Source organism: Protopterus annectens, chromosome 12.part0 (genome assembly GCF_019279795.1).
Source record: "Protopterus annectens isolate FY-2018-M chromosome 12.part0, PAN1.0, whole genome shotgun sequence".
Taxonomy (NCBI): domain Eukaryota; kingdom Metazoa; phylum Chordata; order Ceratodontiformes; family Protopteridae; genus Protopterus; species Protopterus annectens.
Window position 1 is genome coordinate 1,015,885,494 of NC_056746.1, and position 17,467 is coordinate 1,015,902,960.

The 17,467-nt window shown below is 37.0% G+C and overlaps 1 protein-coding gene across 4 annotated transcripts in view; it reads right to left on the bottom strand.

Moving 5' to 3' along the window:
* The window catches only part of BCAS1 (brain enriched myelin associated protein 1), a 1,015,193-nt gene extending 1,002,104 nt beyond the window's left edge, over positions 1-13,089 (bottom strand). For all 4 annotated transcript variants that reach the window (XM_044090037.1, XM_044090036.1, XM_044090035.1 and 1 more), the window contains exon 1: positions 12,958-13,089. The gene's annotated coding sequence lies outside the window, so the exon portion shown is untranslated. The remainder of the gene's footprint in view (positions 1-12,957) is intronic.
* Positions 13,090-17,467: the final 4,378 nt, after the last annotated feature.

Sequence of the window (17,467 nt, forward strand, 5' to 3'; positions counted from 1 at the left end):
TCCCTGCACTCCAGCCGAGAACTGAATGGGAGAACCTCTTGCTGTGAGGCAACAACGCTACCGCTGCACCACTGCGGAATTACATTAATATTGGAAAGTACAGTCAAACCTTTTTCAGAGAACTTACACCCTCTTTTGTGGGCTAGTTAATGATCAACGGTTTCAGACGTACTATAATCATTACATTTTCATATCCCACATAATATTCAAAGAACTGTATATGGCATAATAGCTGAGGTCTTTGCTTTTGAAGCACTAGGTGCACTGCTTAATCTTAGCCTCCAGCCACTGCATGTATGGAATTTGCATCCTCTTCCTGTGTCTCTGGGGGGGGGGGTCCCAACTATCTCCTAAAAATATGGGTGTGAACTTGAGAGGTATGCCAACAAAGAGCATCAAAAATAGAATGGACTCATGGGCAGCAGCACAAAGTCTAGATGGTCCTTACAGAGGGAAGAGTTATACAGACCAAATGCTTTATGAACAAACTGTGGTACACAGCATCCTCTAGACAGGAGAAATTGATCACAGACTGCATGCTGTGACATGGCATCCTAGACTTTCTTTGGTTTAAAAATTGGCTCTTAATGAATCACTTTGTCTAATGACCCCCAAAAGGGGCATAAGTATTCATCTGCGAAAAGTGGGTTCAGTCTCTGACCTATGCTAGGGACCATACTGACAGTAGAAGGGGTCTCTGTGCTATTATGAACCAGTATCCACTCTGGGCCACTAAGCTACTGACTGGCCAGTGTCTAACTGTCCAGAATGAGTTACCACTTTGTTTAGCAATAACTGTACATAAAAATAATGAACCTGCCAAAAATTAATTAAGGATTGCTACACTGAATGTAAGATAACTGACAGGACACAGATTGGGAGTCGGTGACATGACTGCAAGGAGGAAACAGGGCATCGTGTGTATCATTAAGACAAGGTGAAATGGTAATGTAGCAAGTCACTTGACTTGGGATCCAGAGCCTACTACTCATGGGCAGGACAGACTAGAAATGGTGTGGAAATATTGTTGTAGGAGGCTGCTATACGACAGTGAGGTATATCATCAGAATTAGTGACAGGCTCATGGCAAACAGATTTGAGTGGAGAGATAGACAGTATTTATAATGTCAGCCTACATCAGTAGGGTTGTGCTAGTAAGGAAAAGAAAGCATTCAGGCAGCAGTTGCAGGGCCTACTAGATAAAGCAGGACTACATGATTTGGTGTTGATAATGGAAGGCCGGAATGCTCGTATTAGACATACAGAACAGCTATGAGGGTTGCCTGGGTCCATTCAGGTGGGGCAACAGCAATAAATAGGGAGATGATGGCTTTATAACACCCAGAGACAGTGTCAAGATCAAATGCAAGAGTGGTCAACTTTCAGCTCAGGTAGACTTCCTCCTCAAAAGGAAAGGGCATGAGGTAGAACTGGAAATTGCAAGCCATCAACTGTGAAACAGCTTGCCAGTGGTATAAACTACAGGTGGCAACAATCTGCAGCAAGCAGTGGTCAGAGTAGGGTCTATAGTTAACACAGATAGGACCAAAGGCCTAAAAGTTGACTGGAGTGAAAGCACAAGAGTTCAGGGAAGTACTCATGGCTCTTTCAGCTCATGAAGAAGAAGAGGAAATAGGTGGAGCTGAAGAAGAATGGCAGTATTATCAAAACAGCATGTGTGAGAACTGTAGAACGGATATGCTACCGACAAGGTAAGAAAATAAGTTATGTATGGAATTTGGCAGTAAAATGGAGAAGTCAGGAAAATTATCAAAAGAAAGAAGCAGTGCAGGAAAACACGTGAGACAGAAAAGACAGACAAGATTAAGAAGTAATATTGCATGTCTAACAAACATGCTGAGAAAGCTGCTGCAATGACAAAGGACAAGGCATCAGAGACACTCTATCCACTTCTGGAAAGTCACTCAGTATTGGCCACAAAGAACGTCTGTCAGGTAGCAAGGCAAGGACAGAAACACAGAGAAGATATTCATCAGACACAATTCATAAGGAATGTTGTCAGCAATCTGCTCACCTGTTCACAGTACTTCTAGCAACTTCCAAATAAAGAAGACCATGCACAGCCCATGATGACTGAGCGGTAGTAGGAAAAGCAACTCGAACAATTAGGAAATGAACTTCCTGTTTCCCCAATTGGTAAACCTAAAATTTTGAAAAATCTAAAAGGAGATTTTACTGTTTATAACTTCTCTGACGCTGACATTGATCAAGAACTCATTGAATTGTTGGCTTTTGGGCTATCTTTCGTCCCGGACCAGAGGATTAGCCTGCCTAAGTGTTTGATGGACTTGAAATGTTTTGTACGCAGGTTAAACCTTAGAGTTTTATTTAGTGGTGATTCCACCACAGATACACATCCTTTTAAAATGTTGAGTACGTTTAACCCTCCACTACACCCTATTCTACAAACATTTGAATATGCTTGTGAAATAGATCTCAGATACTTATTTCAGAATATTAGATGGTTTGAAAATAGGAACAACATTTCACCTGAACAAAGGGCTAGCCTGGAAAATCTCAGGAATTCTCCTATTAGGGTGATTAAACCAGATAAAGGTGGGGGTTTAGTCATCCTTGATAAGGATGACTATAATTTTAGGATGTCTAAAGTACTCAACACACCAGCGTATGAAACTTCATCTCTCAATGAGATGTCAGGTAAATATAATCGAATCAAAGGGTACCTTAGGGATTTATTTATAGAAGGAAGGATTGACATGGAAACCTTTAACTTCATCAACATCTCCTTCCCCAGAGTTCCAGTAATGTTTGGGATCCCCAAAATACATAAAAACTTGGTGGACCCACCTATGCGGGCTCTGGTGGATGGGAGATGTTGTATTACGTATCCTTGTGCCAAGGTTGTTGATTACATCCTAAATAAATACCTTAAGTTGTTACCCCAGATCTGCAAAGACTCATAGTCTTTTTTAATGTCCATCAATGACATCCCTTTCGACCCTTCACACAACTTCTTAACAATTGATGTTGTTGAATTATATACTTGCATACCACACTGTGAGGCTATTGAATGGGTTGAAATGATGTTATTGGATTTAGGAGCCCCTAAAGATGAAATTGATGTCGTCACCATCTTATTGGACATTATTTTAACGTCCAACTTTTTTATTTTTGATAACAACTACTACCTCCAGAAAAGAGGCATTGCAATGGGTTCCCCATGTGGGGGGAGCGTTGCCAATCTAGTAGTTGCTTATTGGGAAAAGACATTCTTGTTCAAAGATGCTTTATTTAAAGAGATAAATAAATTTTATATTTATCCTCATACAAGGAGATGAAGATTGTGTTCTTAATTTAATAAGAAAAATGAACACTTCTTGCCCTTTCCTAACCTTCACTCATCACTTCTCCGCCAAAGAGATTGATTACCTAGATGTGAAACTTATTAAGGATGTTGAAAACAAGCGATTCCTTTCAAGCATTTTTAGAAAACACACATACTGTAATGCTTTCCTACACTATTCCAGTAACCATCCATGGAAACAGAAAAAGTCCATAGTTAAGGGCCAATTAGTGAGAGCTACACGTATGTGTAATACTGACATAGCCTTCGAAATTGAGTGTTCCAACCTTAAAGGCATGTTCTTGAATAGGGGTTATCCCCGTGAACTCCTTGACAGTTTAATTAATGAGGTGTCACTTAAGAGAATGTCAGGGTTTTATAAACCACTACTTTTAAACTCTAACTTAAGCGACCCTCTGAATATTGAAAACATGCAGACACCAACATCTAGCCATGAACCCAGTTCTTTCTCACATGTGAATAGTAACAACGGCCAAATTATAGTGAGCTTAACACAAGATTTTAAGACCAGTCTTATTTTAACTCACAACAAACACATTGATAGCATGTGTACCATCATAAAGAAAAATTGGCATTTTATTCTGAATAATGCTAATTTATTGGAAATTCTGGGTTCTTTTCCTTCATTTGTATTTAGGAGAGGTAGAAATTTAAAAGAACTATTGCAAACAAGTGATTCTAGCAACTTTTCCTCAAGACAAACAGGTAGTGTTCCTTGCGGTTTTTGCAACTGGTGTAGGTTATTGAAAACAGGGAATTCCTTTGTTATAAGGGATGAGAAATTTTACATCAAACACAAGATTGGGTGTGAAACCAAGTCTATTGTTTATATAGCACAGTGTAATTGCTGTGCAAGATGCGTGACCGTGTTTACCAACACAATTACGCTATAAGGAATAAAAAAACTGACAATGCCCTATCAAAGCATATTTTAGATCATACTGGACATAGTTTTTGCTTTATGGGCATTGACTTGGTAAAAGTGGGCATTAGGGGGGGCCCCCAGTCCCTCCTCTTAGAATTAAAAGAACTTGAATGGCAACTACTTTTAAATGCTTTTTCCCCTCCTGGGTTGAATGAGACCTGTAACATCTCAGTCATTTTGAAATATAAAAGTTATTTAAGAAATTGAACTATCATTCATTGAGGGTAGGACACTTACATTTTATACTAATATTTGTATATCAATACTGTTTGTATTTTTTATACAATCTAAAAAATTTTTATAATACTATTAATATAGGTACTAGATACATTTTTAAACATGTAGTTTATGTTGTCACATTGGGGTATTAGTGAGCTTAAGATAAAATGCTCCGGTGTATTAAATAATTTTAGACTGTATTTAAAACCATTTAAGGGAAATATAAAGCATTGTTTATTTCAATGTGAACACAGTTAAAATTCAGGAAGATTATGTAGTACTTGGTTATAAATTTGGTTGTTACTATATACAAAAAGTGCTCCGTAATGTAATCAGCTGGAAAGGAAATGACATCATAGAATCAATCAGCTGTTGTATTTTTAAAAAAGCGCTTTTGCGCCTTTTATTTTGTCTGAAGAAGCTCCTGCTTTGTAGGAGTGAAAACGGTTTTATTAAAATACGTTTACATTACTTCTCTGGCCTGAGTTCCTTAGTGGCTTTGTTTCGCTTTTTATTCATCTGTTTTTCTACTTGTTATTTTCGCTGAGCGGTAGTAGAAGTAACACCTCACTAAGGAAGATTAAGGCATGGAGAGCAGCAGATTCACATAGAGTTCCAGCAAATATAATCAAAGTGTTGGGCGACTTAGCACAGAAATTGTTCCTGTGGGTACTCGTAGCAGTATGGAGAGAAAGGCATATCCCAGATAACTGCACAATAAGCACCCCAATACCAATGTACAAGAACAAAAGTGATAATCACATCTCTAGGAAGTACACAGGTAACAAACTCCTGTGAGACTGCATGAAAATGCTAGAGATGGTGACTGATAAACAAATACACACAGAGTTAAAAAGTAAGATTTCAGATAAGCAGCTTGGATTTAGATTTGGATGAAGCACAACCAGACTGATGTTTGCAGTGAGACAGATAGCAGAAAAGCCAGAGATAAAGAAGGAGTCCAAATGGATGTTCCTAGACTTGGAGAACACATAGGTTCCAAGAAAACTGATTTCTGGCAATCCTGTTATGGTTCAAAGTCCCTGAAAAAACTGGTAAAAAATTAGTGCAGGCAAACAGTGTTTAGCCAACAGAGGGGTTCCCAGGGGAAGTGGGTGTGCACTGGGGTTCAGTTCTAAACCCATTCTTGTTTATACTGGTGATGGACTACATCAGCAAACAGGTCAGAGGGGACAGATCAACAAAACTACTTTATGCAGACAATGTGGCAATACAAGCAGAGTCTGAACAAGAACTTCAGCAAATGATAGTGAACTGGAACGCAACACTGAAAGCACATGGGATGAAACTGAGTACCGCCAAGGCAGTTGTCAAGGATGCAAATGGGGTGAATCAGAAGAAGCTGAAAATTGAGACAGAAGAACAAATGAAGGTTAACAGCTTCAAGAAATTGGAAAGAGTGGTTGAGGCAAACAATAATCTGAATGAGGAGGTCAAAGATAGAATCAGAAATGTCACATGCAACTGGTACAGAATGTAAAGTATAATGTGCAACAGAAAAATGTCAAAGAGGATGGAAAAGTAAGGTTCACAGAAAAGTAAGGTATACAGAACAGTAAGGTATACAGAAAAGTAAGGTATACAGAAAAGTAAGGTATACAGAACAGTGGTGTGTCCAGTACTAGTGTATGGCACAGACACGTGGGCAGTTAAAGCAAAGCAGTTGAGGAAGCCATAGGTAGTAACGATGAAGTTCCTAAAACAGGTGGTAAGATAAACATATGAAGAAACGTCAACATCAGAGCAGATGTCCAGGTAACTCAGCTTGCAGAGAAGGTCAAAATGAACAGACTACAGTAATTCAGCATAGGAGGATTTTGTGAAGAAAATGTAGGAGAGAAAGGAAGAAGGCAAGAGAAAGCAAGGACATCCAGCCAAGGGATGGCTGTATTGTGCAGCTTTCAAAGTCTGTGGGAGAGTGGCACTGAATTGAGAAAGGTGACAGCAGTTGACACGTGACCCCTAGTAAAGAAATTAGGAAAAAGGAGGTTGATTACAATGATGATATAATTTCTTGTCCTAACTTTGGAGTCCTGTATAATCCAGTCATTTTTTATTTTTGTTTCTTGAAACCACAACTCAACAATTAACCCATATTTTTCAGTTTTCTCACTCTCTAAAATTTCAATATGTTTTACTTGCACACACTGGTAAAAAAAGCTGAAAACTGCTTGACTTAACAAAAGCAACATGTTATCACTTCTTAACATTTACGAACAAATATCTAATATGGGTTATTACAGTTCTATTGCTTTCTGTGCATTCCGAAACAGATGTTTTCATTCATAAAGCAGTTCAATGCAAATCTTTGCTAGGGGTAACGAGTTATGCACAGAAAAATAACATTATTTACTGTAATCATAATGTTAGAAATATATGTGTCAGCAAGGAGAAATAAGATCAGTGCAATACTGTATCTGAGAGTGCCTGCCTACACTTTTTCCTAACATGTGACCTCTGAACTTTAACAACTATCGAATGTTGCTTGGTTCTCCTTACCTCATCAGCCTCATTGGTCTGTTTCAAAGATAAGAGGCCTTTGAACTGTTTCTGCTTTTATCAGTTCTACAGGCTGTCCATTTCAGATGTGAACTACTCTTGTCCTAAAAGAGTGCTTCTTTACATGCTTATAAATTAGTTCTCTAACTATAATCCATACACTTAAACTCTGATATACTTTATTAGCTGAAAATGTTCTTGTTCAGCAACATTTTATATTGGCTTATGTCTAGTGTTTTTGAGTTATTTATACATTTATGTATTTATTTTTGATTTTGTTGACTGCGTTACTTAGACTATGCCTGTGGGCTATTTTCAGGGGTGATCCACGGTGGTAGTTATACAGACTAGAGGGAATTTAAATTATTTAGTCGAGTAGATTACTGTATTTAAAGTAAAAAGATTTTTGGGAAGTTTGTATAGAATGGGAAAAAAGGATAACCATTCCATTAGCTCAGGGGGATTAAGCCTTGACTGTGATGTAGCATACATGAGTCTGATAAGTGACTTCACTGCTTAACAATGTAGATGGGAAGATCATTGTGAACATCCTTGGAGCGTGGTGTGGGTCCCAGCTGACTGATGCCAATACTCCCAGCAAAATCATTGCTGGAGGGCAAGGACAGAGTTAAAAGTTTGTGGGCTGATGCAGTGAGGATATGGGCATGACCACCCAATCTCAAAGGGTAGGGTGTGGTGTAAAGAGGATACTGGCATGGCCACCTAAGCTGATGATGGTAACCCCTGTTCATGGTGTGAAGGAGTGAATGAACTGGTACTGATGAATATGCAGTCATGCAGTGACATACATTAGAGCTTTCAGACAAAAAGTGTGCTAATTGCTGGGATGTTAGTGAGTGCACCAAACTCCCTGCTACCTGCATGGATAATTACACCTCCAGATGGCTCTCACCCAGGTTGATCTGAAGTGAACTCCACACCCTCAGAGAACAAATGGACCGCAGTCTGACTGTGAGTGCCTTGATGATTGACAGACAGACAAGTAAAAATTGTCTAGAAAAAAACAAACAAATAAAAAAAGATATTCTCAGAAATATATGCAATGGAATATACAAAGAAAATCTGAGCTTGTAAAATAACTGTGACACAAATTCCACAAGAAAGAAATATATTGAAAGAAGAGTATTTTGGATGGATATTGCTTAATAAATTGTTGGTATTACTTTTGAAACTGCCAGGTGAGAAGGACTACTGTAGTGCTTAATAAATCCTTGGTGTGGTGTGACTTGTTAAATTGCCAAATGGTTGCATTAAAGCAGTAGCAAAAACAATTTTTTGAATTACAGTAATGTTTTGATTTTTTTTTTTTGTGGGGGTTACAGTTAAATAAATTGCCAGTTACATAAAGCCTCAGTGCTATATAAATGTGCCAGTGAAAGAAAATGTCACCTGTGCGATGCTAGTTAAGCTGTTCACTATATTTTTTATTGGGGGGGGGTGTTATAAAAAAACTGCAAGGGTTTTGGGCCCACATTTGTAAAGAAGTCAGTATTCAACCATTTAAAACTATTATTTATTTGATATTCATTGACTGGGAAATTGGGCTGGTATGTTTACCTTTTTCATCCAGGACTCAGGTTCAGAGAGCATAACAGGATTAAATTTGTACAGATTATGCACAATACAGTTATAGTGCATTATTACTTTATGGAATGTCTGATATTTCAATAAGCAGAGAGAGTCATATGATAGGGAAAATGCCTGTTGCTTGTTTATGGTTTATTGGAGAGAGTGACTAGATAAAATTTGTGGAATAAAATTTGGGATATAACAGATTCAGATAAAAGAATAGCATTTTAGTTGTGGCAAAAAGGGCGGGGGTTGAACAAAATAACTAACAGGAAATATTATTATTGAAATGAGTACTACTCCTGTAAATACATTATATTTAATAATAAAGTACCTCTATTTTTTTCGATTAGTGCTGTGGAATCTTTGGATACACCTGAGCTGCCATCAGCTCAAGCAGGCAGGACCTCAGTTTGGATTATCCTGTCACTCATTAGTACACTGGAACATATATGTTAAAGTCTTTAGTTTCTGCTTACAGGTGTATCATTGCAAACCCTCTAGCAATTAATTATTCTTTCCTGAAATGATTCAGTTTCATAGGTTCGAATGTCATACTTATGATTTACTGGCATTCAAGAAGCCTGATTGTGATAGCTCTATGCTGATATTTTCACAATGTTATCATTTCAGAAGTAAATCAATGACTGACATCTGATTGTAATGTATAATGTATCAGTCACATTTCTTTAATTCATCTATACTTACTCTTAGCATTAAATTCCCAGATCTGGTATTAGTTCTTCCAGAAGGGTATTCTAGGCATAGACATTCAAACAGAACAGTATCAAACACTGCCTTAGGGACAAAGCCGAGGCCATCTCTCACTAACTTACATCGACAGTCAAAGCGTTTTAAATAGTTAATTTTCCAACACTATGATTTTTTTTTAATAACAAATAATACCTTTTCAAGTAGTTTCAGGTAGCTTATTTGAAGGCCACAAAACAGTACTAGATTCAAATAATGGTACAGTAGTTTCCCTGGAGTAACTGCACAGGCCATTTTGTATTAGATAAACTGCAGTGTATGTTATTCTGACTTTGATAGGTACATAGTGGTACATGTTTAAATTGCTGACTACCATTGTCCCTACATCCTTAATAATAGTATATTTTTTTACACCCAGACAATTTACTCTGCAATCATAAATGATGCCCTTTTAGAGAAATATTGCATTTATTGCCATTAAAATCAGTCATTATTACCATAGTGGGTAACATTTCAGTATTTTGACATTTCAACATTGTACATTCAGCATTATGACTTAAAATAGTTTAGTAAGCTGAAAAGAACCCACAGACAAGGCACAAAGCAGCTAACAAAGAATAACTTCTAGGGGCGTGGCCAATATGAGCACAGAGTAGGAGAATTTCTTTGCAGCTCTGTCCCTTCAGAACTATATTGACAGGATTTTTTGAAAATATCTATCCTAATTTTGCATTTCTTTCTTCTAATTAACTCATTAGAATATATATTAGGATAGTATATAAAATTCTTTTAAGTAACTTTTAATTTTTCCTGTCAAATTATCATTGACAAATCTTCTACATCAGAAAACAAGATGAGTTTCACTAAATCGTCTCATCAAGAGTCAACTCTAAAAAAGGAACTACAATCCTTATTAGCTAACCTTCAAGAACTATCAACAAAAATGGACAAAATGGATATGAAACTGTACAATTTTAAAGAGAACTGTACTCAGCAAATGGACATTCTACATGATGACTTACTACAACAGAAAAAAACAGATTTCTGGAATAGAAAAATAACTTCCAATTCATCATGTTCTTGGGTTGTCACTCTTGTTTTCTCATACTTTTCAAATGTCCCTGTTTTCAGGGATATTTAATTTTTGTAAGACATCTAGTCCATCCTTCTAGCAAATTATTTTTGTAACAAAGTCATGACACTCAATAAACTCAGACAGCACACTTAAAAATTGTAGACTGCATCCTACAAAAATGAGCATTAATACAAATTTCCTTACTTATTCCTGACTTGAATGCCAGCATTTCAAAATTACTCCTTTTTTAAACTTTACATATGATTATTTTGAGCTTTGTACACATTTTCTGAGTTACCATATTAACATCTTGGTCTGTAACAAACTTGTAAGAGAAAACGTGTTTCCTTCTCAGGATTAAAACACAATGACTGCAAGCTGGAAAGTTGGGATAGATGAAAATGCTTTAATGAGAATACCCCACTGTGTTTATAGCAAGGAGCAGGCTAACACCACAAATTGCAGATCTTGGCAATTGTGAAGATTAAGTCTTACCTAGCTGTGGCATGAGCAGGCATCATATCCCAGAGGATTTTTTCAAGTCTGCAAGACTATATTTACTTTTTGCAGACCATGGATAATAAATCCTGTCTTTTTTCAGATCAGCAGGCTTTTTTTTCACCATATTCATAATGTATTTGTGAGCTGAGGATTTATTGGATTATTTTTTTGTTAATAAGACTTGACTTTGTACATGATAGGGGACAGGCAGAAGTAGCCCCTTACTGCATAGGATATGGAAATCTTCTAAAATACTGTTTTTTCACAATAAGCCATAACATGTTTAAGTTATCTAAAAGTTAAGAGGGACATGTGCCATCTCCAGAGTACTACAATCAACTATTGCCATCTTCCTTCTGTGCTGTAGGAGTCTGCATTCTCCCCCCTCTGAGCAATATAAACATCCTCCAGGGTTGCTGTACCATCACTGGGGAGGGGACCCAATTAGAGTTATCATCTCACCCTCTTTGTATAGCACAATCCCTGTATATGTGGGTATGGTCTGTGAAAAAGCATGAAAAATGGCAAATGTCCTGCGATTTTAGGACAAAGAAATCCGTAAATGTCCTCTAATAATTACATAAAACAATTATTGTGCATCTGAAATACCTACATGCTACAGGAAAGAATATAAAACAAAAACTGTGCATGAATCAGTTGTTATTGTTGCAAAAAGTGGAGATCAGTACATTGCAAATGTGCAGTGGTTGTGGGTGTAATTTATACTGCAAAGCCTTATTGTTCCATAAAATATATTTCACTTTGGGCATTAGAAAAGACAACAACTTTTATAGCCGAGTCTTAATCGTAGTCACCCAAATGTCTTAATTGTCAACCACTGAGGCCATACAAGACAACATATGAATAGGTGTGTGTGCGTGCATGCATTGTGTGTGTATGTGTGTGTGTGTGTGTGTGTGTGTGTGTGTGTGTTTTAGACATACCTCTCAACTGTTATGATGTTTGCCGCATATGTTTGGTCTTGGTTTTCTGGCAAATACTGAGGATTGAAATCACTAAATAATGGCATACATTTGAGTTTTATACTTCATATCCTTAGGAGGATACATGCTAATGGAAATCCTGCTATTCTTGCAACATTTTAGGCTTATAAGAGCAGTATTTAAAATTTGTCCCAATTCTGCGCCATAGGTCTCAACCTCATAACCAAGAAATCTGGAAGTCTGAAATAACTGGGGGGGGGGGGGGGGGGCTCCAGTTATTTCAGACTTCCCGATTTTTTGGTTATGACGTTGAGACCTATGGTGTTAGGGGGTTTAATTATGGAATATGTATAGTGTGTAACAAACACCAGTTCACAACACTGCAATGTTTTTTTAAATTGCCACGTAACAAACTTCATGCTTACTTGTGTCCATACTCTCAGAGCAAGGAATCTGGACAAAGTCATAAATAATGGTGGAACAAAGGCCCAAATTTAAATATTGCAATACAAACTCAGAAAGTTGATAGAATAACAGGTTTTACATTAGCATGAATTTTCTGAAGTGAAGGGTATGAAGTCTGAAACTCTAAATACCTGCCATTAGTTTCTGACATCAGTCTTTAATGACTTGTCAATAATTTGTCAGGAAAAAAAAGCATAATTTTATGAAATAGACCAAAAATATGAGGCAAGAATCTGGACATTCTGCGAAAATCTGTACAGTTGCGAAGAATGCTTGCCGCACTGTTTTCACCACCTAGAACAGAAGCGTTTTCCTGCAAGGGAAGAGAGTGGGACAAGTCGGTCAATCAGGTCGCTAAGAGACGACCTTCTAACATTTGACACAGTACACGTGTCCCTATTTCTCGAGCCAGACAGATGTTTCCAGCAGTCCACCCCAGGTGCAGTGCGCGAGGGAAGGCGGGGCAGGGTCTTAACTAGAGCTGGGAAGACTGTTTTCTTACGGAAATGATAGTGGCACAGCCTGGAACTCACTGACAGATGCTGCGTTTAAGGCTGCGTGCATCTTGTTTTCGCTGCCCATCCTCCTGCAAGTACAACAGCCCATCATGTATAAACCCGATCAAACTCAAAAGAGGAGAAAACATACATTTCTTACTTACTTTTTTGAAGATTCACCTGTGCTGTGGTACTTCTTAGCTTATACAAGCTAAATGATCGTTTGTTGAAACTGAATTGATAATGCACAGGTATAAGCCACAGCGTATGGTAGGGTGTACACCAGCGGTGTTTGCAAGTCCCTCCCTGCACCTTCACTGAACTGGGTGGTGTGCGTGCGGGGTGGGGCTGGCATTTTACTTTCACAACACTGCACCCTGGAAGACAGAGATCAGCACAGATCTGAGTTATTCGCCACGGGTACTAGAGTTTTCCAGCGTATATGGATAAGATCTTTCCATATCAGATGATGTCACTTAACTGCGTTACATAGTTATTTCTATTTTTCCCAGGCAACGGATGATACTTATATAAAGTATCTTAATTTGCCCAGGCAGAAGAATAAATGGTTGCCTTTTTGCAAACTAGTTATGCAGCCTGTTCTTTCTATAATCATTCGTTTTATTAGTTAAGTGCAGAACCACTTTCCTACTAGACTTACTTCTTGCTTACAGAAGGAACTCGATATTTTAATATTTTTCGTTTCTGTCTTACGCAACATATTGAAACAAATATTTGTATACATGGTCATGCATAGATTGAAAAATAAAACAATTTAACGCACAGCAAAACATAGCTACTTGCAATGTTTGCAGAGCAACAAGAGGAAAACCCTGAAAACGTTAATGTAACATGAACATCATCGAATAAGAAAAAGTAGCAGAAATAAGATTAAAACTCGCAGGGAAAAAATAAGTTTTATATACAAAGTAATATTTAGACATTTATATAACTGGGATCGTTGAACAAAATAAAAGCAGACATTAATTAACGTCCAACTATCTGGGCAAAAAGCTTGCGTGAAAATCATCGACTGACAAGGGGCTTTTTAGAATTAATAGACATAAACCCTAAACTATTTTGCAATGCCATTTGAAAAGTTCCATACATCAATTTATGTTAGATAGCTAATATGGCGATATATAGAACTTTGCCAATGCAAAAATTACATTAAGTTTCCTAAAGTTTATTTGACGTATATATTAGATATGCATTAAATAACACGTTGCCTGTTATATGCTGTGGATCAGACTGTCATTTTAACCTGTTGTTAATAATGTGTCATATTTTCTCTCTTAAGGAAGAGCACCAAAACATATGTAATAGTGTCTATGCCATTGAAACCAACCCCCCCCCCCAACACAAAGCTGAAGTTCCTGGAAAGTATGTAGACATTTTAGTAAGAGTATAATATGCACTGTAAATTTATTTATCCTTTGCTGACTGGGTTAGTCCCACTAGGCTAGTAAACTTTTATGGGGAGACTTGAGGTGGTATTTATACTACTAGTGGAAATTTGGCCAGGGCATAAGGGAACTTTTATAAATAGAAACACCCGAACTTGTAACCACAAAACAAACAAGTGGAAACCACAGTGACAGAACTTATTCTTTATTATAATCCAGAGGTAGAGTTAGAGGTGGAGTAAAGCGCTTCCATCCCCGTAGGGACTTCTTCAGAACTCAGTTAAGTTCAGTTGAGTTCTCTCAGTTAAGTGAGAAGAAGTCTCTATGGGGATGAAAGCACTTTACTCCACCTCTAACTCTACCTGTGGATTATAATAAAGAAGACGTTCCTTCACGGTGGTTCCCACTTTTTTGTTTTGTGGTTATAACATCAGGGATCTTTGCATACTTTTTTGATAGGTGCCATGAGATCTTTTATATCTGCTTGAGCTTGGTTTAACCTATCATCTTAAGGAGGGCAAACACAGAAGTGCAACACCTCCCCTTATGCTGCATTGCAGTTTTAACAATTGATCATCCTGATGTGGGCTACAGCCTTCTGCACCAATGGTGATCATGTTACCTGTTATCCCGCTGACTCTACCAGCTGAGTACATACCAGTATTCCTATTCAGGAATATGGATACTCCTTACACTGTAACATGCATTTTAAATTAAAATTTTTATTTAATTTAATTATTTATTTAAACTGTAAATGGAGTATAGTGCTGATCCAGGTGGGTCATTTTTAGGTTCCATCCAGGACAAAAAAGATAACATGAACAAAGACAAAATATAAACAAAAATAATATAAATAGACATATGTTAATTTTGGATTACAATGAATAATTGCTGTGATAAAGAATTACAAAGTATGTATGCTAGAATATGCACAGATGACCTGTTCAGTAATAACAATTGGTGTTTTTTCTTTTTTTTCTTTTTAATTATGCTCCTGTCTGACAAGGTTACTTGAACTTACATGCAGCACTGCAACTCAATGATCCTTATTTTAAGTTTCAGCACTTCCAGTTCCAGTTATACAACACAGAAAGGCGTGCTTAATATAACTTTGTAAAAATAATCATGACATCACTTCAGACATCTCTGGTTGCAGTAAAATCACTAAATGCATACCTCTCAACCTCTTAGTGTATGAACTACAGACAAAGTCAAAAGTAAACAGGGTGGACAAAGGCTCCTAATCATGACAGATTTTAACTGTTGCTCTTATATACTTAGAAAGTTGCTAGAATAATAAGTTTTGCATTAGCATACATTTTTCTGAAGGATATGAAGTGTAAAACTTAAATATGTGTTATTAGTGAGTGATTTCAATCATCTATTTGCCAAAAAACACATATTTTATGAGGAATAGACCAACACTATGAGGTAAAATTAATACATTTTGTGAAATTCTTGACAGTTGAGAGGCATTGTATGCTCCCCTCCACCCAGTTTGCTCTAATGTTCTGAGTGCGTGGCTGATTGTACTTGTAAGAATTGAAAACATGTTGTTGCTGGGTGGGAAGAAAGTTGAGGGTAATAAGCAACAAAATCAGCTTTCTGTCATCCCATATATATATATATAAATATAACTTGCTGTCCAGCATCATATAAAAAAGCATTTTACTTATCAATAGAAATGTATTATCTAACTCCCTTGATTTGTGTTTTCATCAAATTCTACCATGACCTACTATAGTTCACTTAAATTTCAATGGATACCTACCTTTTAGTTCCCAAAAATATTCTTGAAGATGTGTACAGTTTGACCAGTAAAACCACTGGTACTCATACTTAGCATTCCAAGGTGGTTGGCACAGTGATCCTCTACTGCAAGAACTGCAAGCTGATATGCCGTCATACAACCCCAGCTTAATATATAAAATTAAGCACACATGATGAATGGCTGTAGTGTTACAACTGTCTAAATTACATTTGCAGGTTTCTTCTACTCATATTATTCATCAGGTTATACAAGTTTTGTACCAAGTACAGAACTGTATACAAATTCACAGTTTGTTGACAAAGAGGAGCATTTCCTCCAGTTTTCTCATTTTTTGTCTGTGTGTCATATCCTCATGGTCTCCTTCCTTCAGTAAAAGGGCTTGCAGTGTGGGACCTGCCTACTCATCTAATAGAAATCCATCTCATTCACCTGCATGTGATTATCACCCACAGTCCCATACTACCTGGATTTGGGGTGCTTCTTCCTGACTCAGGTACACAGACAGGTGTGCAGTCTCCAGATGTCTTGTATGAAGAAAAATATATGTGTGTGTGTGTGTGTGTGTGTATATATATATATATATATATATATATATATATATATATATATATATATATATATATCTTTTTCACAAACCACACATGCCATTATACTAAAACAAGAAAAATATATTTTGTCTCTCCAACTATTCTACTGATGTCACATCATCAAGAGTTATACTTTTGACACATTCAGATCCTTAGTCCTTTAGTTTCAGCTTGTTTTCATAAGGAGTAGTATCTAGTGCCATATCTGAAATCAAAATATTGCTCTTTCATCACAAACAACAAATGCAGTTTCAATTCAATGCACAACAACATTTCCCCATTCATGCACTTTGCTGTTGCCATTTATTCTCAAAGGTACATTTAATGGCACTAGGAAGGCTTGTGCAAATCTGTCTATCCCTGATAAGTGTCCTAGTTCCTCACTGTTCATTCCTGTAAAAAAGAAGACCATTCTCCTGAAGGTTCTACAACTGCAGCTGCAGCAGAAATGAATAAATTAGAACATAAATCTAACTGAAAAACTAACTTCACTATTCTTGCTCTCATATAAAGCCATTCTTCATGACAGTGGAAATACACAGTGCCCTGCTGAAAGCCTCACTTCCTGACACTGGAGCATCTCGTGTGCTACTCAAAGATACATTTCGTGGTACCGGAGATATTATTATTATTGTTATTATTATTATTATTATTATTATTATTATTATTAACAATACCTATTTTAACCAGGCAGACTCACTCATAGCTCTCAACCTCTTAGTGCAAGAAATATGGACAATCCCTAAAATAAAGGGGAGACAGTGGTCCAAAAATATTGACAAATTTTAAATATTGCTCTTATAAACTTTGAAAATTGCTAGAATAACAGGATTTGTGTTGGCATGTATTTTCTGAAGGATATGAAGTCTAAAACTCAAATCTATGCCTTTATTTAGTGACTTCAACCCTC